General features: G+C 41.5%; 1 non-coding gene across 1 annotated transcript; it reads left to right on the top strand.

Moving 5' to 3' along the window:
* The first annotated feature begins 7,358 nt into the window (after positions 1–7,358).
* LOC130952835 (small nucleolar RNA R71) lies at positions 7,359–7,462 on the top strand. Its single transcript, XR_009075010.1, has one exon. It is a non-coding gene; the product is annotated as a small nucleolar RNA R71 (small nucleolar RNA).
* Positions 7,463–12,069: the final 4,607 nt, after the last annotated feature.

Here is a 12,069-nt window from a genome sequence, read left to right as displayed (position 1 = left end):
CAATTCTAAGTTTAGTCTTGGGCAGCCATCAACAAGATCTAGGCACAAAGGTACTAAAAAGAAAGTACCTAAAGGCTGGAAGGACAAGAAAGTCCCAACTAAAGGCCTCTCACCTGGCATGAGAGTTGTCTTCACTAAGAAGCCAGTCTTACTACACACAGTGAGTCATGTCCTATCTTTAGAGCATGTAGAGCTCATTCATGAGAGGACAGGAAGAAAATTCAATGTCAGGGGCAAAAATTTAAGCCCATACTCACCTCCGTAAGGAGCTAAAGGTCAAGCTAGTGACGTTAAAAGAGTGCTTGTTGGGAGGTAACCCAACCTTAATTAATTATTTATTTATTTTCTTTTATTTTGTTTTATTTTTCTTTCAGAGTCATGATCATATGCATCAGTCAAGAGACAGAGTTCACAGCAGTGAAAACAGAACACTCCGAATAGAGTGTTAAAGTTGAACGCCAGCCAGGTTATCCCTGCTGGGCGTTCGACGCCCCCATGGGCAGCATTGCTAGCGTTGAATGCCAGCCAAGGAGTAGCCCCTGGGCGTTCAAACGCCAATGTAGAGAAGCAGGGAATCTGGATTCCCTAGCCTTTCAGCACTAGTGGATCCCACAACATCTTTCACCTACCCCACTTACTTTCACACTTCCCCATACACACTTCCCTATAAATCCTAGCCCAATCACATCCATACCACTTCCCCATGACCATCATAACTCCCACCAACCCTCACCCACTTCAAAATCAAATTTCCCACCCAAAACCCACCCTATGGCCGAAACCTAACATACCCTCATCCTATAAATACCCCTCTCCATAACCCTTCATGCACCCATCTCTCATCCCTTTACACACCCCCACAAGGCCGAGCCCTCTCTCTCCCTCTCCCTCCTTCTATTTTCTTCTTCTCCTACTTCATTCTTCTATTTCCTTTATTTTTGCTCAGGGATGAGCAAAGGTTTAAGTTTGGAGCTGAAAAAGCATAGCTTTTTTTTCATTACCATTCATGGCACCCAAGGTTGGAGACTTGGTGCGCGAAATTGTGAACAATACTTTTTCACAACTCAAATAATCCCCGGTAATGGCTCCAAGAACTTGGTGCGCCTAATACCATGGCATTACACAACTTCGCACAACTAACCAGCAAGTGTACTGGGTCGTCCAAGTAATAAAACCTTACGTGAGTAAGGGTCGATCCCACGGAGATTGTTAGTATTGAAGCAAGCTATGGTCATCTTGTAAATCTTAGTCAGACAGACTCAAATGTATATGATGATGATGAACGAAAATAACAGAAGAGGTAAAGATAGAGATACTTATGTATATCATTGGTGTATGAGCTTCAGACAAGTGTATGAAGATGCCTTCCCTTCCGTCTCTCTGCTTTCCTACAGTCTTCATCCAATCCTTTCTTACTCCTTTCCATGGCAAACTTGTGTAGGGTCTCACTGTTGTCAGCAGCTACCTCCCATCCGCGCAGTGAAAGCTAATGCAGAGCACTCTGTCACAGTGCCGCCAATCACCGGTTTGGTTCCCTCCCCTACCGGAATAGAATCACTCTTTTGCGTCTGTCACTAACGCCCAGTAGGTTACAGGTTTGAAGCACGTCACAGTCATTCAGTCATTGAATCCTACTCAGAATACCACAGACAAGGTTAGACCTTCCGGATTCTCTTGAATGCCGCCATCAGTTCTTGCCTATACCACGAAGACTCTGATCTCATGGAATGGCTGGCTCGTTTGTCAGACGAGCACTCGGTTGTCAGGCGATCAACCATGCATCATGCAATCAGAAATCCAAGAGATATTCACTAAAGCCTTGAATGCTTGTAGAACAAGAATGGTTGTCAGTCATCTTGTTCATAGGTTGAAGAACAAGTGATATCTTAGATAAAGAACAAGCGGAGTTGAATGGAAGAACAATAGTAATTGCATTAATACTCGAGGTACAGCAGAGCTCCACACCCTTAATCTATGGTGTGTAGAAACTCCACCGTTGAAAATACATAAGAACAAAGGTTAGGCATGGCCGAATGGCCAGCCTCCCAAAGGTCTAAGATAGCATAAAACAAAGATAGCTACTCAGATGTCGTCTCCAGACTCTCTGACTCTCTCTAGTAAAAGGTCCTACTTATAGAAAACTATTACATAGATGAGTAAATGACATAAAAATCCACTTCCGGGCCCACTTGGTGTGTGCTTGGGCTGAGCAATCAAGGAAATTCGTGTAGAGACGTTTTCTGGAGTTAAACGCCAGCTCCCATGCCAGTTTGGGCGTTTAACTCCAACTTTTAATCCTGTTCCGGCGTTTAACGCTGGAATTTCTGAGGCCGGATTGCTTCGCGGGTTTGGGCCATCAAATCTTGGATAAAGTATGGACTATTATATATTGCTGGAAAGCCCTGGATGTCTACTTTCCAACGCCGTTGAGAGCGCGCCAATTGGGCTTCTGTAGCTCCAGAAAATCCACTTCGAGTGCAGGGAGGTCAGAATCCAACAGCATCTGCAGTCCTTTTTGGTCTCTGAATCAGATTTTTGCTCAAGTCCCTCAATTTCAGCCAGAAAATACCTGAAATCACAGAAAAACACACAAACTCATAGTAAAGTCCAGAAAAGTGAATTTTAAATAAAAACTAATAAAATATACTAAAATCTAACTAAAAGATATCAAAAACATACTAAAAACAATGCCAAAAAGTATACAAATTATCCGCTCATCACAACACCAAACTTAAATTGTTGCTTGTCCTCAAGCAACTGAAAATCAAATAAGATAAAAAGAAGAGAATATGCAATGAATTCCAAAAACATCTGTGAAGATCAGTATTAATTAGATGAGCGGGGCTTTTAACTTTTTGCTTCTGAACAGTTTTGGCATCTCAATCTCTCCTTTGAAATCCAGAATGGTTGGCTTCTTTAGGAACTCAGAGTCCAGATAGTGTTAATGATTCTCCTAGTGAAGTATGATGATTCTTGAACATAGCTATTTATTGAGTCTTGGCTGTGGCCCAAAGCACTCTGTCTTCCAGTATTACCACCGGATACATACATGCCACAGACACATAATTGGGTGAACCTTTTCAGATTGTGACTCAGCTTTGCTAAAGTCCCCAATTAGAGGTGTCCAGGGTTCTTAAGCACACTCTTATTTGCCTTGGATCACAACTCTTATTCTTTCTTTTTCTTTCTTTTTTCTTTCTTTTTCTTTCTTTTTCTTTCTTTTTTTTTTTTTTTTTTTTTTTTTTGGAATAGCTTTGCTTTTTCTTGCTTCAAGAATCATTTTATTGATTTTTCAGATCCTCAGTAACATGTCTCCTTTTTCATCATTCTTTCAAGAGCCAACATTCATGAACCACAAATTCAAGATACATATGCACTGTTTAAGCATACATTCAGAGAACAAAAATATTGCCACCACATCAAAATAATTAAACTATTATAAAATTCAAAATTCATGCAATTCTTCCTTTTTCAATTAAGCACATTTTTATTCAAGAAAGGTGATGGATTCATAGGACATTCATAACTTTAAGGCATAGACACTAAGACACTAATGATCATAAGACACAAACATGGATAACATAAAGCAATAAAAATCGAAAAACAAGGGAATAAAGAACAAGGAAATTAAGGAATGGGTCCACCTTAGTGATGGCGGCTCTTCCTTGCTCTTGAAGGTCCTATGGAGTGCTTGAGCTCCTCACTGTCTCTTCCTTGTCTTTGTTGCTCCTCCCTCATGATTCTTTGATCTTCTCTAATTTCATGGAGGAGAATGGAGTGTTCTTGATGCTCCACCCTTAGTTGTCCCATGTTGGAACTCAATTCTCCTAGGGAGGTGTTCAGTTGCTCCCAATAGTTGTATGGAGGAGAATGCATCCCTTGAGGTGTCTCAGGGATCTCATGATGAGAGGGGTCTCTTGTGTACTCCATCCTTTTCTTGGTGATGGGCTTGTCCTCATTAATGGGGGTATCTCCTTCTATGTCAACTCCAACTGAATAACAGAGGTGACAAATGAGATGAGGAAAGGCTAACCTTGCCACAGTGGAGGTCTTGTCCGCCACTTTATAGAGTTCTTGAGCTATAACCTCATGAACCTCTATTTCTTCTCCAATCATGATACTATGGATCATGATGGCCCGGTCTATGGTCACTTCGGACCGGTTGCTAGTGGGAATGATTGAGCGTTGTATGAACTCTAACCATCCTCTAGCTACGGGCTTGAGGTCATGCCTTCTTAATTGAACCGGCTTTCCTCTTGAGTCTTGCCTCCATTGTGCGCCCTCTTCACATATGACTGTGAGGACTTGGTCCAACCTTTGATCAAAGTTGACCCTTCTAGTGTAAGGATGCTCATCTCCTTGCATCATGGGCAAGTTGAACGCCATCCTCACACTCTCCGGACTGAAATCCAAGTATTTCCCCCGAACCATAGTAAGATAATTCTTTGGATTCGGGTTCACACTTTGGTCATGGTTCTTGGTGATCCATGCATTGGCATAGAACTCTTGAACCATCAAGATTCCGACTTGTTGAATGGGGTTGGTAAGTGCTTCCCAACCTCTTCTTCGGATCTCATGGCGGATCTCCGGATATTCACCCTTTTTGAGTGAAAAAGGGACTTCGGGGATCACCTTCTTCAAGGCCACAACTTCATAGAAGTGGTCTTGATGCACCTTTGAGAGGAATCTATCCATCTCCCATGACTCGGAGGTGGAAGCCTTTGCCTTCCCTTTCCTCTTTTTAGAGGTTTCTCCGGCCTTTGGTGCCATAATGGTTATGGAAAAACGAAAAAGCAACGCTTTTACCACACCAAACTTAAAATGTTTGCTCGTCCTCGAGCAAAAGAAGAAAGAAGGGAGTAGAAGAAGAAGAAATGAGGAAGAGGGAGATGGAGGTGTATTCGGCCAAAGGGGTAGAGAAGTGGTGTTTAGGTTGTGTGGAAATGAAGGGTGTAAAGAGGGGTTTATATAGGAGAGAGGGGGATGAAAGTTCGGTCATTTGAGGGTGGGTTTGGGAGGGAAAGTGGTTTGAATTTGAAGTGTGAGGTTGGTGGGGTTTTATGAAGGATGGATGTGAGTGGTGAAGAGAAAGATGGGATTTGATAGGTGAGGGGTTTTTGGGGAAGAGGTGTTGAGGTGATTGGTGAATGGGGGAAGAAGAGAGAGTGATGGTAGGGTCCTGTGGGGTCCACAGATCCTGTGGTAGGGTCCTGTGGGGTCCACAGATCCTGTAGTGTCAAGGAAAAGGCATCCTTGCACCAATTGGCACCAAAATCCACGTTTTGGGCCAATCCTGGCGTTAAACGCCGGGCTGATGCCCATTCCTGGCGTTTAACGCCAGGTTTTATACCTTTACTGGCGTTTAACGCCAGTTTGGTGCCCCTTTCTGGCGTTAAACGCCCAGAAAGGTGCCAGACTGGGCGTTAAACGCCCATCTGCTAGGCTGACTGGCGTTTGAACGCCAGCAGCATCTTCCTCCAGGGTGTGTTTTTCTTCCTGTTTTTCATTCTGTTTTTGCTTTTTTCATTATTTTTATGACTTCTTATGATCATCAACCTACAAAAAAGATAAAATAACAAAAGAAAATAATTAATCATAAAACATTGGGTTGCCTCCCAACAAGCGCTTCTTTACTGTCACTAGCTTGACAGAGGTCTCTCATGGAGCCTCAGAAATGCTCAGAACCTTGTTGAAACCTCCCAACACCAAACTTAGAGTTTGAATGTGGGGTTTCAACACCAAACTTAGAGTTTGATTGTGGCCTCCCAACACCAAACTTAGAGTTTGACTGTGGGGGCTCTGTTTGGCTCTGTTTTGAGAGAAGCTCTTCGTGCTTCTTCTCCATGATGATAGAGGGATATCCTTGGGCCTTAAACACCATGGATTCTTCATTCACTTGAATGATCAACTCTCCTCCATCAACATCAATCACAGCCTTTGCTGTGGCTAGGAATGGTCTGCCAAGGATGATGGATTCATCCATGCACTTCCCAGTCTCTAGGACTATGAAATCAGTAGGGATGTAATGGTCTTCAACCTTAACCAGAACATCCTCTACAAGTCCATAGGCTTGTTTTCTTGAGTTGTCTGCCATCTCTAGTGAGATTTTTGCAGCTTGCACCTCAAAGATCCCTAATTTCTCCATTACAGAGAGGGGCATGAGGTTTACACTTGACCCTAAGTCACACAAGGCCTTCTTGAAGGTCATGGTGCCTATGGTACAAGGTATAGAAAACTTCCCAGGATCCTGCCTCTTTTGAGGCAGTTTCTGCCTAGACAAGTTATCCAGTTCTTTGGTGAGCAAGGGAGGTTCATCTTCCCAAGTCTCATTTCCAAATAGCTTGTCATTTAGCTTCATGATTGCTCCAAGGTATTTAGCAACTTGCTCTTCAGTGACATACTCATCCTCTTCAGCGGAAGAATACTCATCAGAGCTCATGAAAGGCAGTAGTAAGTCCAAGGGAATCTCTATGGTCTCAGTTTGAGCCTCAGATTCCCAAGGTTCCTCATTGGGGAACTCACTGGAGGCCAGTGCACGCCCATTGAGGTCTTCCTTAGTGGCGTTCACTGCCTCTTCTTCCTCCCAGAATTCGGCCATATTGATGGCTTTGCACTCTCCTTTTGGATTTTCTTCAGTGTTACTTGGGAGAGTGCTTGGAGGAAGTTCAGTAATTTTCTTGCTCAGCTGACCCACTTGTCCTTCCAAGTTTCTAATGGAGGATTTTGTTTCATTCATGAAACTTTGAGTGGTCTTTATTAGATCAGAGACCATGGTTGCTAAGTCAGAATTATTCTGCTTAGAACTCTCTGTCTGTTGCTGAGAAGATGATGGAAAAGGCTTGCTATTGCTAAGCCTGTTTCTTCCACCATTATTATTGAAACCTTGTTGAGGTCTCTCTTGATTCTTCCATGAGAGGTTTGGGTGATTTCTCCATGAAGAATTATAGGTATTACCATAGGGTTCTCCTAGGTAATTCACCTCTTCCATGGAAGGGTTCTCAGGATCATAGGCTTCTTCCTCAGATGAAGCATCCTTAGTACTGTTTGGTGCATTTTGCATTCCAGACAGACTTTGAGAAATCAAATTGACTTGTTGAGTCAATATTTTGTTCTGAGCCAATATGGCATTCAGAGCATCAATCTCAAGAACTCCTTTCTTCTGACCAGTCCCATTGTTCACAGGATTCCTCTCAGAAGTGTACATGAATTGGTTATTTGCAACCATTTCAATCAGTTCTTGAGCTTCTGCAGGCGTCTTCTTCAAATGAAGAGATCCTCCTGCAGAGCTATCCAAAGACATCTTGGATAGTTCAGAGAGACCATCATAGAAAATACCTATGATGCTCCATTCAGAAAGCATGTCAGATGGACATCTTCTGATTAATTGTTTGTATCTTTCCCAAGCTTCATAGAGGGATTCTCCATCCTTCTGTCTGAAGGTTTGGACTTCCACTCTAAGCTTACTCCATCTTTGTGGAGGAAAGAACTTTGCCAAGAAGGCATTGACTAGCTTTTCCCAAGAGTCCAGGCTTTCTTTAGGTTGAGAATCCAACCATATTCTAGCCCTGTCTCTTACAGCAAAAGGGAATAGCATCAGCCTATAGACCTCAGGGTTAACCCCATTAGTCTTGACTGTGTCACAGATTTGCAAGAACTCAGCTAAAAACTGATGAGGATCTTCCATTGGAAGTCCATGGAACTTGCAATTCTGTTGCATTAGAGAAACTAATTGAGGCTTTAGCTCAAAGTTGTTTGCTCCAATGGCAGGAATAGAGATGCTTCTCCCATAGAAATCAAGAGTAGGTGCAGTAAAGTCACCAAGCACCTTCCTTGCATTGTTGGCATTGTTGTTGTTTTCGGCTGCCATGTCTTCTCCCTTGAAGAATTCGGTCAAGCCCTCTAAAGAGAGTTGTGCTTTGGCTTCTCTTAGCTTTCTCTTCAAGGTCCTTTCAGGTTCAGGATCAGCTTCAACAAGAATGCCTTTGTCTCTGCTTCTGCTCATAAGAAATAGAAAAAGAAGAAGAGAATGTGGAATCCTCTATGTCACAGTATAGAGATTCCTTGAAATGTCAGAGGAAAAGAGAAATAGTAAGAAGAAGGAGAAGGAGAATTCGAATTTTAATAGATAAAATTCGAATTGTGCATTTAGAAGGAGTAGTACTCCATAAATAGAAGGATGTGGGAAGGAAGGAAGAGAATTTTCGAAAATTCAAAAAAAAATTTGAAAACATTTTGAAAAATGTTAATTGATTTTCGAAAATCAAAGTGGAAAAGAGATAAAGTGATTTTTGAAAAAGATTTTGAAATTAGAAATTAAAAAGATTTGATTGAGAACTATTTTGAAAAAGATGTGGTTAAAAAGATTTAATTAAAAAGTTATGGGTTTAAAAAGATGTGATTGAGAAGATATGATTTGAAAACATTTTTAAAAGATATGATTTGAAAACAATTTGAAAAGATATGATTTTGAAATTGATGACTTGCCTAACAAGAAAAGATATGATTGAAACATTTAAACCTCTCTCAACAGAAAAGGCAACAATCTTGTGATGTTCAATCAAATCATTAATTGTTGGTAAGTATCTTTTTAAAAGGAAAGAAATTGAATTTGAAAACATTTGATTGAAAAGATTTGATTTGAAAAAGATTTGATTTGAAAAACTAAGAAAAATTGATTTTGGAAACAAAATCTTCCCCCTGGCACCATCCTGGCGTTAAACGCCCAGAATGGTATACATTCTGGCGTTTAACGCCCAAAATGCACCCCTTTTGGGCGTTAAACGCCCAACCAGGTGCCCTGGCTGGCGTTTAAACGCCAGTCTGCCTTCTTCACTGGGCATTTTTGAATGCTCAGCTTTTTCTGTATAATTCCTCTGCAGTTGGTTCTGAATCTTCAATTCCTTGTATCATTGACTTGAAAAGACTCAAATTAAAAATATTTTTGGATTTTTCTATTAATCAAAATGCAACAAGAATCAAATAACAATGCATGCAAGACACCAAACTTAGCAGTTTGTGCACTACTGACACTAACAATATGAGAATGCATATGAGACACACAAATACTTCAAGTCAATAGAATTCAAAGATCAAAACAAGAAATATATGCATGAATTCGAAAATTATAACAAAAACATGCATTTGACACTAAACTTAAGATGAGACTCTAGACTCAAACAAGAAACATAAAATCTTTTTGGTCTTTTTATGGTTTTATAAATTTTTTTGTGTTTTTCGAAAATTAAGTGGAAAAAAGGCATCAAAATTCTTAATGAGAATTCCAGGAATCAGTGCAATGCTAGTCTAAGACTCCGGTCCAGGAATTAGACATGGCTTCACAGCCAGCCAAGCTTCCAAGGAAAGCTTCGGTCCAAAACACTAGACATGACCAAAGGTCAGCCAAATCTTAGCAAATCACTGCTCCAAGAGCAAGATTGATACGAAATCAACAAGCTCTTGTGGTGATAAGTTGAAACCTCGGTCCAATCAGATTAGACATGGCTTCTCAGCCAGCCAGATTTCAACAAATCATCATGAAACTCTAGAATTCACCTTCAAGAATTTCGAAAAAAAAATACCTAATCTAAGCAACAAGATGAACCGTCAGTTGTCCAGCCTAAACAATCCCGGGCAATAACACCAAGAACTTGATGTTGTTGCCGGATCTTGGCATCTGATGTTACCACAAGCTTGCTCAAAACATGAACAATCCCCGGCAACGGCGCCAAAAACTTGGTGCGCGAAATTGTGAACAATACTTTTTCACAACTCAAATAATCCCCGGTAATGGCTCCAAGAACTTGGTGCGCCTAATACCATGGCATTACACAACTTTGCACAACTAACCAGCAAGTGTACTGGGTCGTCCAAGTAATAAAACCTTACGTGAGTAAGGGTCGATCCCACGGAGATTGTTAGTATTGAAGCAAGCTATGGTCATCTTGTAAATCTTAGTCAGGCAGACTCAAATGTATATGATGATGATGAACGAAAATAACAGAAGAGGTAAAGATAGAGATACTTATGTATATCATTGGTGTATGAGCTTCAGACAAGTGTATGAAGATGCCTTCCCTTCCGTCTCTCTGCTTTCCTACAGTCTTCATCCAATCCTTTCTTACTCCTTTCCATGGCAAACTTGTGTAGGGTCTCACTGTTGTCAGCAGCTACCTCCCATCCGCGCAGTGAAAGCTAATGCAGAGTACTCTGTCACAGTGCCGCCAATCACCGGTTTGGTTCCCTCCCCTACCGGAATAGAATCACTCTTTTGCGTCTGTCACTAACGCCCAGTAGGTTACAGGTTTGAAGCACGTCACAGTCATTCAGTCATTGAATCCTACTCAGAATACCACAGACAAGGTTAGACCTTCCGGATTCTCTTGAATGCCGCCATCAGTTCTTGCCTATACCACGAAGACTCTGATCTCATGGAATGGCTGGCTCGTTTGTCAGACGAGCACTCGGTTGTCAGGCGATCAACCATGCATCATGCAATCAGAAATCCAAGAGATATTCACTAAAGCCTTGAATGCTTGTAGAACAAGAATGGTTGTCAGTCATCTTGTTCATAGGTTGAAGAACAAATGATATCTTAGATAAAGAACAAGCGGAGTTGAATGGAAGAACAATAGTAATTGCATTAATACTCGAGGTACAGCAGAGCTCCACACCCTTAATCTATGGTGTGTAGAAACTCCACCGTTGAAAATACATAAGAACAAAGGTTAGGCATGGCCGAATGGCCAGCCTCCCAAAGGTCTAAGATAGCATAAAACAAAGATAGCTACTCAGATGTCGTCTCCAGACTCTCTGACTCTCTCTAGTAAAAGGTCCTACTTATAGAAAACTATTACATAGATGAGTAAATGACATAAAAATCCACTTCCGGGCCCACTTGGTGTGTGCTTGGGCTGAGCAATCAAGGAAATTCGTGTAGAGACGTTTTCTGGAGTTAAACGCCAGCTCCCATGCCAGTTTGGGCGTTTAACTCCAACTTTTAATCCTGTTCCGGCGTTTAACGCTGGAATTTCTGAGGCCGGATTGCTTCGCGGGTTTGGGCCATCAAATCTTGGATAAAGTATGGACTATTATATATTGCTGGAAAGCCCTGGATGTCTACTTTCCAACGCCGTTGAGAGCGCGCCAATTGGGCTTCTGTAGCTCCAGAAAATCCACTTCGAGTGCAGGGAGGTCAGAATCCAACAGCATCTGCAGTCCTTTTTGGTCTCTGAATCAGATTTTTGCTCAAGTCCCTCAATTTCAGCCAGAAAATACCTGAAATCACAGAAAAACACACAAACTCATAGTAAAGTCCAGAAAAGTGAATTTTAAATAAAAACTAATAAAAATATACTAAAATCTAACTAAAAGATATCAAAAACATACTAAAAACAATGCCAAAAAGTATACAAATTATCCGCTCATCAAGACTCCTCTAGAAAGAGGAAAGGAAAGGCAGTAGCCACTCCCTCTGAATCTTGAGAGATGGAGAGATTCATCACCAAAGCTCATCAAGGCCACTTCTATGATGTAGTGGCTGAGAAGAGAGTGATTCCTGAGGTCCCTTTCAATCTCAAGAAGAATGAGTATCTGGAAATCCGAAGAGAGATCCGGAGAAGAGGTTGGGAAGTTCTAACCAATCCCATTCAGGATGTTGGGATTCTCATGGTGCAAGAGTTATATGCTAATGCATGGGTTACCAAAAACCATGACACTAGTGAGAACCCAAATCCAAGGAATTGGATCACCATGGTCCGAGAAAGAATCTTAGATTTCAGCTCGGAAAGTGTGAGATTGGCGTTCAACTTGCCTCTAATGCAAGGAGATCCTCATCCTTACACTAGGAGAGTCAACTATGATCAGAGATTGGATCAAGTGCTCTCAAATATCTGTGTAGAAGGTGCACAGTGGAAAATGGATTCCCAATGCAAGCCCATTCAACTAAGAAGGGTTGACCTTAAACCCATAGCTAGAGGATGGTTGGAATTCATCTAAAGATCCATCATCCCTACTAGCAACCGGTCAGAAGTGACCATTGACAAAGCCATCATGATCCATTGCATCATGATT

Source organism: Arachis stenosperma, chromosome 9, assembly GCF_014773155.1.
Source record: "Arachis stenosperma cultivar V10309 chromosome 9, arast.V10309.gnm1.PFL2, whole genome shotgun sequence".
NCBI classification, from domain to species: domain Eukaryota; kingdom Viridiplantae; phylum Streptophyta; class Magnoliopsida; order Fabales; family Fabaceae; genus Arachis; species Arachis stenosperma.
This window is presented reverse-complemented; position numbering and strand designations above follow the sequence as displayed.